Source organism: Lipotes vexillifer, unplaced genomic scaffold (assembly GCF_000442215.2).
Source record: "Lipotes vexillifer unplaced genomic scaffold, Lipotes_vexillifer_v1.1 scaffold397, whole genome shotgun sequence".
In the NCBI taxonomy this organism is placed as follows: domain Eukaryota; kingdom Metazoa; phylum Chordata; class Mammalia; order Artiodactyla; family Lipotidae; genus Lipotes; species Lipotes vexillifer.
In genome coordinates, this window is record NW_006772681.1 from 1,417,619 (window position 1) to 1,436,243 (window position 18,625).

Genomic DNA, 18,625 nt, shown 5'->3' on the forward strand with positions numbered 1-18,625 from the left:
TGGATGCACGGGAGCTCATTTTATTACTCTCCTGGCAACAGAATGTTGGCAGCAGCTCCAGGCACAATAACACCAAAAAGAATAAAAAGGATTATCTTTTCCTGAGGCTTTCTCTTAGGAGGGAAGGAGAAGGAAGAAAGGATGCTGGTAGGGACGAACTTCGTCTATTGCACAAAAAAGGATTCTCCAGTCAAGTATGTAGGGCTGGAAAAGCCATGAATGCCAGTACTCACAATGGTTCGTAAGAATGTAATGAGTGTCATAAACAATTCTGAGGGGATCCCCTCATCAATGCCCCACACCAATGAGCCTCATGAGTCACACCTTCCATAGAGGCTTTCATAATAAGGGCTGGAGGGAATTCTTTCTGCGGTCACTATTAGGGGTCAGTGAAAGGACATTGGTCAAGACCACTTCTAGCTTAGGAAGTAAGCAAACTCTGCCAGCGAGCTGAAGCAGCTGTTTATTACCCAGCCTTAGCCCTAAGGACGTGGATTAGTTATCTATTGCTGTGCGTTACCTAAAAACGTCGTGGCTTAAAACAACAACGAACATTAATTATCTCACACAGTTTGTGTGGATCAGGAATTTTGGAAGCAGCTTAGCAGGATAGTCAAGGTCTCTCTTGAGATTAAAGTCAGGAGGTCAGTCACTTCCGAGATGGGTCAGTCACATGCCCAGCGGGTTGATGCTGCCTGATGGCCAGAGACCTCCATTCCTTACCACGTGAATCTATTTGGCCACCCAAGTGTTCTCATAATGTGATGGCTGGTGTCCCCCAGAGCAAATGATCCAAGAGAGATCAAGGTGGAAGCCACGATGTTTTTTGTGACCTAGTCTCAGAAGTCATAGTTCATCATTTCTGCAATATCCTGTGGGTTGCACGAGTCAGAACTATTCTTCGTGGGAGGGGACTACACAGGGCATGGATGCCCGGAAGCGAGACTTATTGGGTCCATCTTGGAAGTGGAGCCTCCAATGCCAGTCAAGCTTTCATATGATGCATCTCACATCTTCACTGCAACCTCATGAGACGTGGGGTGCCAGAATTGTCCATCTAATCTGGTCCTAAGTTCCTCATGCACAGAAACAGTGAGATAATAAATGCTTTGGTATTTTAAACTCCTGAGTTTTTCAGTAATTTGCTACGCAGAAATAGATACACAAAATTGAAGCAGGTTAGGTGCCAAAGAGTGACATTCCCAGCATTGACTGCCACTGTGACCTATTGATAAACTGAGCATCTGATTAATACCCCTTAGACTCCCCAAACCATTCCTGGCAGATATCAATGAAGGCAGAGAATGGCCCCGCACCCCAGGTCTACTGGAGGGGCAGCTGCTAAGTTTACAACTTCTCTTAGAGGATCACAATGCGCGTTAGTATATTAAAAGCTCCAAGCAAGTTTTGCAGGGGAAAACCTGTTTAACTGTTTTACCCAATGTTTTCCAAGCCTATTTGACTACAGAAACCATTTTTCATGGAACATCTGTGGAAACACACCTTAAGAAAAACTGCTCTATGTCGACCTCCTCAGAAGTTTCAGAAAATCCTCTACTCAGAGTGAAATCTCAAATTACTTCGAAAAATAGCTATGCATATCCATATATATATATATAGTCCCTCAGACTCTAAGCCCTATTAGATATGCTGGGACACCCCCCTTCTTTGGATCTTACATGAAAAAGATGCAAAGGCTTTGTGATGTTAATGATGATGCTCTCTGAGTAGTAGGCTATGAGTGGCTTTAATTTTCTCCTTTTGGTTTATTCGTATTTTCTCAATTTCTATCCCGGACAAGTATTACAGAAGTAAATAATAAAGTAAATATATAAGATATATAAGTATCTATAAAGGTAATAAAATAAAACCATTTTTAATCTCCATGCTATTTATTAAAGTTATTTGTAATGCCACACCTTGGGCTTTGTAAAAATTACATAGATCTGTTCCTTTTGGATGCACACTGTTCCCCTCCCCCCCAACACACCTCTAATCATCCTGTTTCTCTCCATGATAAATAACCACTGATGGTATTTTAGGAATAGGTTTTTAGAGAGCTTGTTACATTTTCTATTTCTATTTATGTTATATGTTTTTGTTTATACCACCACCTTATTCCAGAAAGGATTTAAGGTGGTTTAAGAAGATACATAAAACACATCAAGGTAATATAACTTAAAAGAAGGTGTAAGAAAAAAGGAAAACGTGAAGAAAAGCATACCATGGAGATAGAAAGGAAGCTAATACAAAACCACACAGAGTCCTGCTGGCTTGCTCCAGGGAGGTCACTAGCTGGTTTTAAGTAGCTAACTAGTAAATATGGAAACAGAAACTTGTCCATTAATTAATTGGTCCCTCCTATTTGAAAAGACAGGAGAATTACAATGTGGACAGGACCTATTTGAAAATGTGGCAGTTTTCAAATTTTGCTCCTGTGGAATACTTCCATGAACTGGACCCAGCTGTTCTAAAATCCAGTTGTGGAGAACTGCTGGTTGTAGGCCGATTCATGGAGGGAAGGGTTAATAGGTAGAATTGCCTCCACTGGTAATTTTCCTCCAATGCATGTCCTCCGACTTTAGCACCTGCTTCTACTTTTTATGGCAGAGCCCAGTACAAGATGGTATTTGATTTTAACACAAAATTATTGGACTTCCCTGGTGGTCCAGTGGTTAAGGATCCACCTGCCAATGCAGGGGACACAGGTTCAATCCCTGGTCTGGGAAGATCCCACATGCTGCGGAGCAACTAAGCCTGTGAGCCACAACTACTGAGCCCACATGCCACAACTACTGAAGCCCGCACGCCTAGAGCCCGTGCTCCGCGACAAGAGAAGCCACTGCAATGAGAAGGCCGCGCACCGCAGCGAAGAGTAGCCCACGCTCGCGGCAACTAGAGAAAGGCCGCGCGCAGCAGTGAAGACCCAGGGCAGCCAATAAGTAAATAAATAAAGTAACATCCAAGCTGTCCTTTAAAAAAAACAAACAAACAAACCCAAAATTATATATTTACTCATTTAAAACATTAATTTGTCACTATTTCATGATATTTTGCAGGAAGGACAATGATTTCAAGGTATTTCTCCACCATCTGAAAAAGTTGGGGAAGGCCAGGTTTGGGGAAGGTGCTATCTACAAGAATTCAATTGAGTGGCTTTGCTCTGACCACTGGAACAAGCTTCACACCTCTGTGGAGCAGGTGCCAGAGATGCCAGAGAATTAACAGCCCACCCCATCCTCCCACTCCAGAATAGCCCTCAGCCTGCTAGGACTTAGTAGATAAATGCCCAGCTCCCTCACTCCTCAGGTGGGATAACTGAGCTACGTGTTTTTCACTGGCTCCCAGAGATCCTGCCAGTGGTTCCTGGGGTCACCCCCCTAATAAACTCTGTATATCTGAATTCTTATCTCAGGCTTTTGAGAGATCCCAAATAAGATAGTGTATCATAAAGACATTGAGCACAGCAGGGCAGGATGGGTACACCAGCTGTACAGGCAGGAGATGCTTGGGGCTTGGACTGAGTGACACTGGGCATGGAGAAAAGTGGAGGGGAAATCAGCGGGACCAAGATATACACTGGATGAGCAGGAAAAGGAAGAGGGCGATAAGGAGGCTGCCTCCTGGGCTTTGTCTTCCCTAGAAGGGAGGGCAAGGGGAAAGGTCGAGAATACATATGTTAATAATTTTGTGCGCGTCACAGAACAGCTTGAAACCATCAGATTTTCTGGAACTCTCTGCTGTCTTCTTGCCCTGCCTTGACTCATCAGACTCTAGAACAACCTAGCTGCCATCGTCGGGGGAAGCCTGTGTTTTCTCCTTCAGGGCAGGATCCAATAACAGTGTTCTCATTCCAATAAAGGAGGCTGGCGCACAGGGACAAAATATTGAATTAAAAACAATACCAGAGCCGCTGAACTCGCGCCACCCCTGAACTGCCTGTGCGTGCCTTTGCTCTGCAAATTGGTAACGGGAGCCCCAGGGAAATACTGTCCAAGAGAGCAAGGAGGAGGGAAGGTGGGGAAAGTAGAGTCAACTCTTAGCGACAGTTGGCTGAGGCAGCACCCGGGAACAAGGAGTCAGCTGCCGGAAACCCAGCCCTGAGCTGCAGGCTCTGGTCTTGGTCCTGTCTCCATGAAGCTACCTTCAGGGAAGAACTCAGATCCTCTGAAATCAGGCATTCTTGGGTTTGCAGCCTGCCTCCACCATACGGCTTGACTCTGTGACCTTGGGTAAGTCCTTAGATACTCTGAACTTCAATTTGTTGGTGGTGGTGTCTCAAGGCCCAGCACATGCCAGCACTGTGCTTAGCACTTATTTAATCCTAACAACGACTCTATTCCCATTTTACAGTTGATGGAACCAAGGCTCAGAGGAGTTAAGTAACTTGCCCAGGGTCACACAGCCAGGTGTAGCCAGAATTCAGATAAAGCCAAGTGAACCTTGCACATGCCCTGTTAACCATCACATGTTACTCTCCTTCAGATAAGTAATCTCCTATTTTCAAGGTGTTGGGCGATCCCCATGCCACTGGAGGGAGAGGGCTCTCTGTCCTTGATATAGCATCTAGTCTCACACACTGTTATGTTCTCTCTCTCTCCCTTCCCACCCCCAAACTCTTCATTTCTCTCCTCCAACCCTTCACTAGCCCAAATTACAAATTCCTCCCCTTGGCCCTTAGCCAGCAGTTTCCCATAACCATATCATCACCTTCTAGCCACCTCACTTGACATCTTAGCGCCTGCTCACATCCGTGCCCTAAGGGGGCTCACCTGCCTCCAAGGAAGCTTATCAAGGTATCTCCCCAACACAAATAGTTGTTTTCAGGAAGAATTCTGATGCCCACTGTTGCAGTGAACAATGTGTCTCCACCATGTTTCAAAGCCTGAAGCTCAGATGGGGTCCAGAACGGAGCTAGGGGTTTGGACATTATAAGTGTACTGGGGCTGTCGAGGCTGTGCTATGGAAGTGAATGGGGCCTCCCAGGGACAGTGAATGGGGTAAGAGGACAGAAGCCCTGCCAGGGCCTCAGGGACAAGGTTGGGAATGAAAAGAAGGAGGTGGTTGCACAAATCCAGCTTCAGGGCAGAGACCCTGAAATGTGAAGGGCAAGCCAGGCCCTGGGCAGCACAGGGGCTTGGGAAGGTGTCAGGCAGCAGTCTTGTCATTGGGACAGAAATTCAACTTGAACCAATCAAGGCAGAAAGGAGAATGTGCTGGCTCCTGGTATCTAAGAAAGATTGGCTACTCTAGGTTGAGGCCAGGCAGTGGTGCCCTTGGGCCTCAGCAAATCAGGCATATGGGCTCAGAGGCTGCCAGGACCGTCTCTCCATCATTCATTTCTGCTTTCCTTGTTCTCTCACATTGCATCCTGACTCCTTCCATATAATGGGAAGCGTGACTACCCGTAGCCTCCAGATCTAAATCCCACAACTTGTACCTTGGAAAGAGATTGGCTTTGCCTCTAGGTTTAAAAATCCAATGGAAGTTTTGTGATTGGTTTAGCTCTAGTCCACTGTCCACCTATGATCCAATCAACTATGGCCAGAGGGGTGGAGCCAAGTTAAAATATGCCCACTCTTTTGGGAACCATATGGATAGAGGAAGGAGGGAAGTGGGGTGGGGTGTGGGGAAGGGGAGCAGGTATGGCAGGATGAAAGTAGGCCCAATATAGCAATTGATACCCTTGACATCAGGAACTAGTGACATCAGCATTAAGTCCAAGGGGTGCCTCTCAGCAATGAAAACCGCAACGAGGGGAAGCCAGAGAGTCAAACAGATCAAGGAGAGAAAGCAAAGACTCAAGCCAAGCCAGAGAGAACCAAACACTGTGGGGCAGGCCAAGGGCTTAGCTTTATTGTCTGCTGGCTATGCGCTGGGTAAGGCCCAGGCTGGGATGGAGATGCTGTCCATCTGGGGCTGACCTACGGCCACAGAACCTCAATCCCACCCATGATAACTCCTGCCAGAGAGTGTCTTGATCCAGCAAGAGCCATGATCTGACCCCAGTACCTCCCTTCTCCTTCAGATTCAGGAATGCAATTCTAAGACCTCAAAACCTACATAACCACCAGTGTTATGGGAACTGGATTTGGGCAAATAGAGATCAGATGAGTCTAGTCTTAGGATGAGTATGGGGAGAGTGTAAAGCCTTTCAGAGAGGCAAAAAGTTCAGTAATGACCATAGCAATAGCCAGCACCAGTATGAAATATCGAATAGTTATTACATACCCTGCACTTGTGTTAAGCAGCCCGTTTCGTGCATTACTTTATTTTACCATCAAAGTCCTAAGATGTGAGCATTCTCCTCCCCAGGAACTGAATCTCACAGACATTAACTGATTGGCCCAAGGCCATAGCTAGGTAGCAGCCAAGCTGGGACTTGAATTGTCTCCACCTGACTGCAAAGCCTGTACCTTAAGCTCCGCCAAGCCCGAGTGGTGAAAACAACCACTTGGCTTGGCATCCTTTTTACTTCTTGGGTCAGTCAGAATGCTTGGGGCTGCAAAAATGAAACCACCAACTTAGCTGATTAACAATGAGAAAAATGCATCAACTCAAAGATTAAGTTCAAAATTTTGATGGCTGTAGGAGTCATTAATTCAGCAGCTCAATGATGTCCTTTCCATCTTCCCATGGTGTCATCATTAGTGTTGGTTCATCCACCTGGTCACAAGATGGCTGCTATACCTCCAGGCATCAGGTACAGACATGACCACAGCCTGCAAAAGAAGAGGTACTTTCTCTTTCTGAACAAGAAAACCTCTCCCAGAAGCCCTTGAGAAAACAGTCCTTATACCTTATTGGCCAGAATTGTTCCCACTCCAGTTTCCAAACCAACCATTCACAGGGGAAATGGAAACTTCATGATAGAGCCCATGCATTTGTAGGAGGATGGATTACCCCCCAAAATCAAGGCTCTGTTAGAAAGGAGAATGAGGGAAGTGCACAGTTTGGGGTAAACAAACAAAAATGTATGCTACTCCTCTCTTTTTTCTTCCCAATCTCCAAAATTCTCTTTCTCTACCGGTTAACATTTTATTCACCCCTCAAGAATCAACTCAAATGTTTCTTCTCGGCAGTCTTCCCTGACTTTTCCCCATCAGGTTAATCGCTCTCTTTACCATGCTTTCAAGGAACTTGGCACATGCTACTTACATCCTTATGTGGAGAGGTCAGGCTTTGGAACAACTGGACCCAAGTTCATATCCCAAGTCTGCCACTTCCTTCACAGGGAACTTTGGGTATATTACTTCCTCTCTTCAAGCCTCAGCTTCCTTGTATGTAAAGTACACATTCCTTTTTAGGCAGTTTTGAGGATTAAGGCAGGTAATGTGTCTGGATTATTCAGTAATCTCCTTGGAAGGAAGAAAGGGAGGAAGAAAAGAAACTATCAGGCCGGACTAAGCAAAAGTCAACTCTCAGCAAGAAAAGCAAAACTCATTCCAAGTTGCCAACCACACGGCCCCTTTCCCCTGAAGTTCCCCTCCCCCTTGTTCTCCCAAGAAAGTCGTTTTTCATCCCCAAAGTCATTTGGTTTAGAGAGAAGGGGGAGATGCAGTGGCAGGGTCTGTATTGTGCCTGCCCTGTCGCCATCCATCACCTGGCCGACAGGAACTCACCTCCCACAAATAAAATTATGACAAGCGTCCCCGACCCATCTTTCAGCTGTCGCCTCCCTGTTTCCATCATCTCTGACATTATAAGCCATCAGCCAAGCTGTTTGTCACGCCTCTGACAGGGCCTTGGCATCGCAGGCAGGAGGGCTGTGCTAAGGTACGGCTGGACTCAAGGGTGGGTGTCCCACCCGCACCTGCCATTGGTGATCTCGAGCTATTTCACAAGTGCTCTCAGAAGGCATTTCTCCCCCGAGGGAGAGAGGCAGGGGTCCAGATGTGGAGCAGAACTGGAGGGGAACATTCATTCATTTATCTGAATTATTTAGCAAACGTTAATGAATATCTCTACTGTCCTGACCCTGTGTTAGGCACAGCTGCAGCCACAGAGAGAAATTATGCACAGGCCTTGCTCTTGAGCAGTGCCCAGTGCAGTGGGGGAGTGGAGAACAAGCCGTTTCAACAGACAGTGCACGCACAACTGTGGCAAAGGCAGTCTAAGGATTACGGGAGCACAGAGAAGGGTAGGAACATAGGGAAGGCTTCCTGGAGGAGGGGGCATTTGAGCTGAGACCTGCAGGATAAGAAGAAAAGACATGTGAGGGTACAGTGTGAGCAACTCCTTAAAAGGTTCCCTTTCTTTCTTCTCTGCAGGTTTGTCTACTTATACCCCAAAGGGCAGAGTGGAGTGGAGACCTGGGGAAGAGAATCATATTCCAGGCAAATGGAATGGCATGTACAAAGTTCTGTAGTAGTTTCTTAGGGCTGTCGTAATAAATTACCACACGCTTGGTGACCCAAAATGACCAAAGTTTATTCTTTCACAGTTCCAGAGGCCAGAAGTCTAAAACGAAGGGATGGGCAGGGCGGGGACTTTCTGGAGGCTCTGAGAGAGAATTTGTTTCATGTCTCTTTCTTAGCTGATGGCTGTTTCAGGCAAGCCTTGCTGTTCCTTGGCTTACAGATGTATCATTCCAATCTCTGTCTGCACATGGCTTCCCCTCCGTGTCTCTGTCTCAAATCTCCTTCTGCTTTCTCTTATAAGAACATGTCACTGGATTTAAAGCCCACTCCAAATCCAGGATGATCTCATCTTGAGATCCTTAAGTTAATTATATCTACAGAGACCATTTCCAAATAAGTTCACATTTGCAGGTACCCGGGGTTAGGACTTGAACATATCTATTTTAGGGGGACACCATTCAACCCAGTACAGCCCCAGAGGCCAGAGAGTATTCAGGAGACAGAGAGTGGCTAAATGTGGCTGGAACATTTGAGACTAGGCCAAGTTCAGATCCCATCTCTGCCACTAATGAGCCAGAGGACCTAGACCAAAGTCCCTTAACCTCTTTGAGCCTCAGTTTGCTCACCTGCAATGTGAATTGCCCCCCCAGACCTCTCAGGACGCTGGTGAGGGTGAAATGTAGTCATTCCATTAAAGGGCCAGCTCCTCAATGGGAGTATATCAATAAGGGACCTTCTGGTTGTAAAAGACAGAAGCCAACCCACAGTGGCCTAAGCAAGAGAGAGCTTATTCGCTTATGTAGCTAAAGAGCCCAGGAATATGCCTGCTTCAGGCTCTGCTGGATTCAGGGCCCCAGAAGACATATTCAGGATCCAGTTTCTTTCCACCTAACCTCACTGACTTGTGCTGTCTTGTTTCATTTTCAGGTTTCCCGAGGCCAGCCTTTCGCGCTGGCTATCTTCCTTGGGCCCTGCAGATCTGCCCTCTACCCTGGTCCACTCTGCTGTGTGGCGTGGAGGCCAACTACATCAGCAAGGTCCCTTGCCCTCTGGCTTCTGATAGGGTTCAGCCAATGGGAAGCAATGGCAGGCAATCAGGGGAAGGGGGAAGAAGACAGACTGTTTCCCTTTCCTGGGTTCCTCCCTGTCAGCTCCCTCTACCGAAGGCCCCAGCTCCTGCCAGGCAGAAGCCTCTTGGAGCCACAGCTACTCTCCCTGCGTTCCAGTAACCACACAGTGTTCTTTTTCTTTTTTTTTTTTTTTCCGGTACGCGGGCCTCTCACTGTTGTGGCCTGTCCCGTTGCGGAGCACAGGCTCCGGACGCGCAGACTCAGTGGCCATGGCCCACGGGCCCAGCCGCTCCGCGGCATGTGAGATCTTCCCGGACCAGGGCACGAACCCGTGTCCCCTGCTTCGGCAGGCGGACTCTCAACCACTGTGCCACCAGGGAAGCCCCACACAGTGTTCTTGACCTTCAGACCTAGGGGTGCCAAAGGCTCCCCACTGTCTAGCCTAGAGGCACTGCACCACCATTTGCTGGATTCCCTTAAACACTGCTGTGATTCCCTAAATACCTTTGTAAATAGCCCCTTGAAAACACTCTCCTGAAATTACAGCTTGAGTGCCTCTGTTTCTGTCAAGGACGCTGCCCGATGCACCCCGGCAGCTCACGGTTCTGTGTGATCCTCCTCTCCGGGCGGTAAGTAAGCCCCACGTGGTAGACTGTAACGTGGGTGGCCCTGGTGAACCATGCCTCCCAGTATTTATGCCCTTCTGAGTCCCCTCCTACAGTGAACTCTGGACTTGGCCACGTGACTGGCTTTGACCAATGGAATGTTAGCGTAGGTGAGGCAAGAAGAGGCTTCAGAAGCGCTTGTGCATTTGTGCTTGACGTCTTGGAATGCTCCCTTTCGGAATCCTGATGCCATGCTGGAAGGAATACTAGGGTATCTTGCTGAAGAGGAGACACCATGCAGAAAGATCCAGGAAGATGACCTGCCACATGGGGAAAAAGGCGACACAGGGGAGAACTGAGGTACCCCAACTAATAGTCGCCACAAAGTTTCCAGACCCTAAGAGAGATGCCTTTGTAATAAGGGGGTAACAGTGATTTGCCCTAGAGGTGTGAGGTATTTAACTCTAACATCATTTAGAATTGCCAACATCCAGTGATAAAAAGCAGACTGACTTCTAGTTAGTGTTATTATCATTTTTAAGCTTTCTGCAAAACATGCTTCTCCTTATTGCCAGCACCTGGGGTGGACCGTGCCCGCCCCCCGCCCCCCACAGCTCTATTGCTCCCTGGCCCTTCCAGTCCAGCCACAGCTGAATGCAGCCACTTGACTGACCCCCGCCAACATCATGTGGAGAGAAGCACCACCGTCAACCTACAGAATCTTGGGAAATAATAAATCATTGTTGCTTTAAGCCACTAAGTTTTGGGGTGTTTTGTTACACAGCAATGAATAACTGAAACATACCAGCAGCTCCAGCTCTACATTGTTGCAGGTTCAAGGGCAACTAGAAAGAGCCCTTTCCGGCACCCCTGCATAAGTCCTGGAATCACTCTGATTGGTTTCTCCTGGGTCATGTGCCAGCTATGAAACAATTGCCTGACCAGGGGAACATGATACACTGACTGGCTCAGTCTGGGTCACATGCTTTATCTCGGAGCAAGAGGTGGAGCCACACTTGGACCACTGGACTGAGAGTGGGGGATGGAGGGGTTCCTAAAGGAGGATGAGGGAACAGGAGGCTGGCTGCTAAGGACAATTTATGGGGGTAAAACTCGGGGAAGATTATCCTTGGTGCTCCCCATCTAGCTACCATTTGTGCCTATAAGAAACGGATGGGGGAATTCCCTGGCAGTCCAGTAGTTAGGACTCTGCACTTTTACTGCTGTGGGCCCAGGTTCGATCCCTGGTTGGGGAAATGAGGTCCCGCAAGCTGCGCTGCACAACCAAAAAAAAAAAAAAGGATAAAAATGGATCCCCAGTGTAAAAGTGTAAAAGATCCCCTATAATGCGATAAGAAGACCATAAAACTTTGGCCATGGACAGGCCTGGCTTCTTGCACTTTCTTTTTGGAAGCTGCTTTGGGCAAGGCGCTCAACCTCTGTGAACTCATCTGAAAAATAGGTTAGTTAATTCCTGCACAGATGCGTGGTGGGGGTAAGGGTAGGGTTCATTTAGATCCTGGCTGGTGTGGCGGACAAAGAGAGGGGCTGCCCATACACCCCTTCAAGAAAGGGCTTGCTGCCCAGCGGGTAGACAGCCACCTGGCCTGAGGTCACACCCTTCCCAGGGCAGCCTATATTCGGTCAGTGGGGGAGCCAGGGTTTAAATGCTTGATGCAGACCCGCTCTGCCAAAGGAAACCATAAACTAGATGAAAAGACAACCCTCAGAATGGGAGAAAATATTTGCAAATGAAGCAATGGACAAAGGATTAATCTCCAAAATTTACAAGCAGCTCGTGCAGCTATCAAAAAAACAAAACACCCAATCCAAAAATGGGCAGAAGACCTAAATAGAAATTTCTCCAAAGATGATATACAGATTGCCAACAAACACATGAAGGGACGCTCAACATCACTAATCATTAGAGAAATGCAAATCAAAAGTACAATGAGGTATCACCTCACACCAGGCAGAATGGCCATCATCAAAAAATCTACAAACAATAAATGCTGGAGAGGGTGTGGAGAAAAGGGAACCCTCCTACACTGTTGGTGGGAATGGAAATTGATAGAGCCACTATGGAGAACAGTATGGAGGTTCCTTATAAAACTAAAAATAGAACTACCATATGACCCAGCAATCCCACTACTGGGCATATACCCTGAGAAAACCATAATTCAAAAAGACACATGTACCACAATGTTCATTGCAGCTCTATTTACAATAGCTAGGACATGGAAGCAGCATAAGTGTCTATTGACAGATGAATGGATAAAGAAGATGTGGCACATAGGGCTTACCTGGTGGCACAGTGGTTGAGAGTCCACCTGCTGATGCAGGGGACACGGGTTCGTGCCCTGGTCCAGGAGGATCCCACATGCCGCGGAGCGGCTGGGCCTGTGAGCCGTGGCCGCTGAGCCTGCGTGTCTGGAGCCTGTGCTCCGCAACGGGAGAGGCCACAACAGTGAGAGGCCCACGTACCGCAAAAAAAAAAAAAAAAAGATGTGGCACATATATACAATGGAATATTACTCAGCCATAAAAAGAAATGTAATTGAGTTATTTGTAGTGAGGTGGATGGACCTAGAGACTGTCATGCAGAGTGAAGTAAGTCAGAAAGAGAAAAATAAATACCGTATGCTAACACATAAATATGGAATCTAAAAAAAAAGTTTCTGAAGAACCTAGGGGCAGGACAGGAATAAAGACGCAGACGTAGAGAATGGACTTGAGGACACGGGGAGGGGGAAGGGTAAGCTGGGACGAAGTGAGAGAGTGGCATGGACATATATACACTACCAAACGTAAAATAGATAGCTAGTGGGAAGCAGCCACATAGCACAGGGAGATCAGCTCGGTGCTTTGTGACCACCTAGAGGGGTGGGATAGGGAGGGTGGGAGGGAGACACAAGAGGGAGGAGATATGGGGATATATGTATATGTATAGCTGATTCACTTTGTTATACAGCAGAAACTAACACAACATTGTAAAGCAATTATACTCCAATAAAGACGTGGGAAAAAAAAAAAAAAAGAACCACTCTGCCAGGCAGTGTTCATTGCAGAGCTGCCTGCTGGGCTGGCTGAGGCCTTGTAGAACCTGCATCAGTTGATTTCCCCCCTTCCCCGCACCATCCTATCCTGCTTTCGCCCCTTCCTTTCACAGGTGTTGATCCCTAATAAATATCTTGCATCCCAAACTCTGCTTATGGAAATCCCAATCTGAGATAGATGTTTCAAGTGCTTAACCCAGCACTCGGCACTTAGTAGTCTGTTGATACAGGTCTACGGAGTGAAAACTGGCTCCTTGCTCAGGAGAATGAGAGACGGGAAAAAGTTGGGGCAGGCGACAGAGGCCGGTGTGGGGACTGCCAGGCGTTAAGCAGCTGTTGTGGAGTAAGGGGCCTGGGGCTGGCAGAGGCAGCCGCTTCCTCAGAGAGGAGAGGAGGGTCTCTTCAGGGACACCTGCTCCACCCGCCTGCATCTGCGGCCCCCTGCTCGCCAAGCAACTGGATCAATTATGAATGAGGCCTGACACATGCTGGCAGGCCTGAAGACAGGCAAGTCAGGGCTCTCCTCCAGGCTGGGCCCAGCCCCAAGCGGCCTGTCTGGGGTCCTGAGGCCTGGTCGCCCTTGGAGAGGTGGCAGAGACCACTCAAGTCCTAAAATAGAAGCCCCCTCCTCTTTTTGTAGAATCTTAGGAGTTCTGGAATCTTGGAAGGGGAGATTCAGTGTTCCAGGACCATCAAAGAACTGGAAACGATACTATAGAGTCTCGGAACAAGAAAATCTCTGGTTTAAAGGATCCTGGTATTTTGAGGCCAAAGGGGCCAGGAAGGCTCTCCATTTGAGCATTTCTCTCTCTGAGAACTCTGAGCGCAGACCCTAATCGTGTGGCCTGGAGGCAGTTACCACCTTCCTCTAGGTGCACAGGAGAATAAAACAGACCCTACAGGAAGCGGGGAACTTAGACAAGAGGGAGGGTATCATAGCTGGAAAGAACGGTGTGTAGGGATGGGGTGAGGAACTGTCTTTATGAAAGTGAGGGCTTCAGATGACACAACACAAGTAAATCATCTGACCAGCACATTGTAGGTAATAAATGTTACCTCACTTCCCTTTCAATTCTCTGTTTTCTACATTTCCAAATTATCCACATTCACACTGAGGAGTTTGGGGAAAATACAAGGTTATCTGGAAGGGAGACTCTGAATTGATTCCACCCTGCCCCGCCCACCCAGAAAGAATCACCCATCACAATGTATGGGGACCTGTGCTCAGTACAGGCCAGGACACGTTTCTGTGGGAGCAGGAGGATGGATGACTGAGCACAGAAAGCAACCCTGGAGGGGGATATCTGAACAGTGTTTTGAGAGTAAAAGAGGAGTTCACCAGGCAGAGGGGGTGGTGGTGGAAGAAGGGGAATTCCACGCACTTTCTGTGCCTGTTAAATGAATTGGCAAGGTCTCCCCTTTCTAATGCATACCTTAGGTATGAATTCAAGCAGCTACGCACTCTGACTTTACAAATGGAAAAACTGATGGGCATGGGCATATCTAAGAAATCTTCACATCTGTTTCCTGTTTCTAAAATCCCCAAGCCAAGAATATAGAGGGAATAACAATGTGCCCTGAGCCCAAGTTAGACCTTGAAATGGAGAGATATTTTCAAGGGTCGGGGCCAAAGTGAAGGCATTTTTGATAAAGCTAAATTTATTTCCCTTAAAGGTCTCTCTTTATTCCAAGATCATGTCCTTCCTACTTTGGGGGTGTTGAAAATGGCCTTTCATTTATGAAATTAGGTGACAGTAAATGATCATCGCAGTTTGGAATTTTTTAGTGTTTTCACTTGGCAAAATGAAACGTTAATAACCCTACACTGGTTCTCAAAACAAAATTTTCTTACATCATACCACTCTCCAAAACTTCAGATTTTCAGAACTGCCGAGTCAGAAGCCATTGGTGGTAGGAGGTTCCATCTCATCCTTTGGGCTCTTCCTTCTGTCACCTCCCCAGAGTGACCCTTCCTGGCAATCCTGCCTAAAATGGCTCTTCTCTCTCTCCCTGTGTTTTCTCTCTGCTCCATCTCCTTGTTTCTTCCATTCAGAACACTTACTCTTTGCAAGCATCTTGTTAATGTGCACACACACACTTACTTACAGTGTTTTCTCTATTTGAATGTAAGCAGCACATTCTGTCAGGTCAGGAGCCAGGTCTGTCCTTTTCACACACTCTCCCCAGCACCTAGCACAGTTTTTAGTGTATAGTGGGTGCTGGGGAAGTGTTTTTGGAAGGAAAGAAGAGTGGAAGGAGGAAGGGAGAAAGGAAAGGCCGTGGAGCTTGGGCACTCAGGCTGGAGAACATCAGGGGCAGTAGAGGGGAGAAGATGCTGTGGGGACCCTGTGCCAGAGCCTTTCATCCTACCTTTCAGCCTCAGCCATGGTGCACAGCACCCATGCACACTGGCAGCATCCTCCCTCAAGTGCCTGCTTAGTATCTTAGCTTTTCCACCTCAAGGCTTTCTTGGGAGCCCTGATCCCTTGCTCAGCCCACCCATAGGCACAGCCCAGAAGTACAAGGGAGTTCATGCCCCCTGTGGCGATGCTTAACACCTAGAGGGAATGGGAGTTGATGTATAAGTGCCCCAGCCTCCCATCCTCGGGGTGAATGATTCTACATAGTACTCAGAGGGTCTTCCCAGAACTGAGCCCCAGTTGTCCACAGCAGCGACCACCTCCTTCCCTGTCTCCCCACTCCCTCACTCCTTGCTGTGCTCACCTCCCAAGTAAATTACACGTACCAAGTCCTTGTCTCAGGCTCTGCTTTGGGGGAACCCAGTCTAAGACAGGCTGGGTCACTCCCTTGCATCTCAAAACTTCCCTTTTGCTCATTCTCCTCTCTGAACCCCAAGTTCCACCTGCCCTGCTGTTGCCAGGTGACATCTAGAGAATCACCCCCCCTCCCCCATCCAGCAGACAAGCTGGCAGGTCTTGACCATCTTCCAACCTGGCCCTCATTCTGAGAAGTTTCAATGAAGGGGCTTGGCACGGCATGTGGGGGTCCACATGCTTTGGAGACAGGCAGGGAGGAAAAGGCCTCTCTAAACAAGTCTGTAATGATTAAATCATCTGCTGTCCCTGTGCTCCTCCCTGCCTTTTGTGCTTTGGCTGAGATGTTACCTCCAATCCATTATCTTCCCTTTCTTCTCTCAGCCTCCCCAGCCCTCAGCCACCTCAGCAGAAAGACTGAGCTGGGCTGAAACAGGACAGCCCAATGTGACTACAGAACTTTCTAGTTTACCAAGAACTTTACAGGCTTAGAGCTGTTTATAAAGCCTTTTCTGTTTACAAGATAATTCATTAGTACTATTATTGATGTTGTTTTAAAAAAAAACATTTATTAACCTCAGGGAGAAATTCCCTTTATCTTGCCAAGGAAGAGTAGAGCCTGGCTAGAGAAGTCATGTAATCGAAATTCATTTCTTTCATTGATTCATTCATTCATTCTCCTTTTGATTGCTTCTTTGTGTCCAGGCCCTGGGGATACAAGATGGAGCCCTTCCCACCAGGAGCTTGCAGCCTGGTAGGGAAGTATTTGAGTCTGAGTCTAACCAGGAAACACTTGAATACTTACAAAAGAAGAACTTTAGGAAATGGAAGGCGATGGAAGAGCTGAGAAGCCAACTGGACATAGTGAAGGAGCCCAAAGACAAGTAACAGCTGGTGGCTGCCACCACCCCCGGACCTGAGGGACGGAAGGCAGATGAAGTGCCAACAAGTATTTGTGGAGCATCTCCTCTGTGCTGGCCATTGCTAGATGCTGGGGATACAAGGATGACGAAGACGGCCATGGGACTTGCCCCCATGGAGCTGGCAGTCTACTGGGAGAAACAGACCCCAAAAAATTTATTAGAAATGATTGTGTGAGCACCCATAATGGACAAGGTGCTGTGACCAAGCCCATACTGGTTGTAAAAGGAGAACCTAACCTAGTCTGGGGGACAGGGAAGGCTTCCTGGAGGAGGTGATGGTTAAGCTGAGGGTAAATGATGGACAGGCATTATTTAGATTCCACATCACAAACTCTCACCTCTACGGGCGCCTGTGATCAAGTGCTTGGCCCTGTTGCATGTCCAGCTTGGGCCAATCTCCCAGCATCCCTCGGAGACCCCACCTCTGGTCATCCATGCATGGACACACTTTTGGCTGAAATGATGGCCTGGCCCACCACTGGGCCTGACGATACCTCCTAGGCCACCGTTGATGAGAGATTCCTGCCTGGGCTAGAGCACGTGGAATGCATTCAAGCCCAGCACAAGCCAGTGCCTTCAGGAACAGCCAGGCCAGCACTGACGCTTGTTCTCCAGACCCTGCCGGCTGCCTGGAGCCTTGGCAGACAGTCAGGAGGAGGCGTCTGGGAGGAAAAGACAAAGAGAATTTGATTTCCATTTTGCTCCTGGTTCCCTGTTTTCAGTCCAGATGCCTCCAGATCTAATTCCAAATAAATAATTGTACCGAGTAACCCAGGTCCCTTGGTGATTAAGTAAACACGCTGAGGCGGTAGAAATTGAATTAGTGCAGTGTGCTCAGCCATTATTACCCGCCCCTTCTCATGAATATTAATGAGGGTTTATTAAGAAATGTAAATGCTGCCTCAGGGGGTGGGAAGATGGGGGCGGTGGTCAGGGCAAGAGGACAGACTGTTCAGAAGGCAGCGTGATTGAAGGCATTTTAAAAATTACGTCAGATCTTTCTCTTCCGCACTGTGGCCATGTTTCCGGATGCTTCATTTTTATTAAAATGAGGATAAAGGAACAAATTTTAATTCGAGGATAAAATTAGCATTTTCCAAGCAGTGTTGGCAGCAGTAAGAACATATTTTGCCAGAAAATGGACGTTCGGGCGGGGTGGTGCGGAGTTGGAGGAGCTGTGGCTGATGGACGATTCGTTCTCTCAGTTCATCTCCAGGCAAGGGAGTAAACAAATTAATCTCTGAATGGGGAGCAGCCTGGAAGACGATGGAGGCCTGGAGGATCCAGCAGTGTCTTTGCTGGGAAACCAGAAGGTGTCATCCAGGCCTAGGATCTCCTTTACTGCTGGTTCAGAGAGGTTAGGCACTTGTGTGAGGTCACACAGTGAGGTAGGGCGCTCCGCCTGGGTTCTATGGGCAAGTTGGGAACGGGGCTGTGTCTCTGAGACAAGCTTTGAGCAGGAGAGGCAGACTCTCCTCCCACCCTTAATGCTTGACCTCCAGGACCCTCTGGTTGTCTCACCTCTGTGGCTCCAGCTTCTGCCCTCACCATTCCTTCCCAGTCTGTGCTGTCAGGTTCATCTCCCCACTCTCACTACATTCTGTTTCTGCTCTGCAATCTTCAATGGCTCACTATTGCCCTTTGGCTGAAGATTAAACTCCTCCTTCTGACATTTAAGTCCCTCCAGGATCTGACCACAAATCCACTTTTCCAATTTAAGTACCCACTACCCCTCACAGCTGCAATCAGATGCATCTAGGAAGGTGAGAAGGTGAAAAGGAAGGAGAAGAAAGGAAGGTGGGAAGACAGGAAAGAAGGGAGAAAGGAAGAGAGGGAA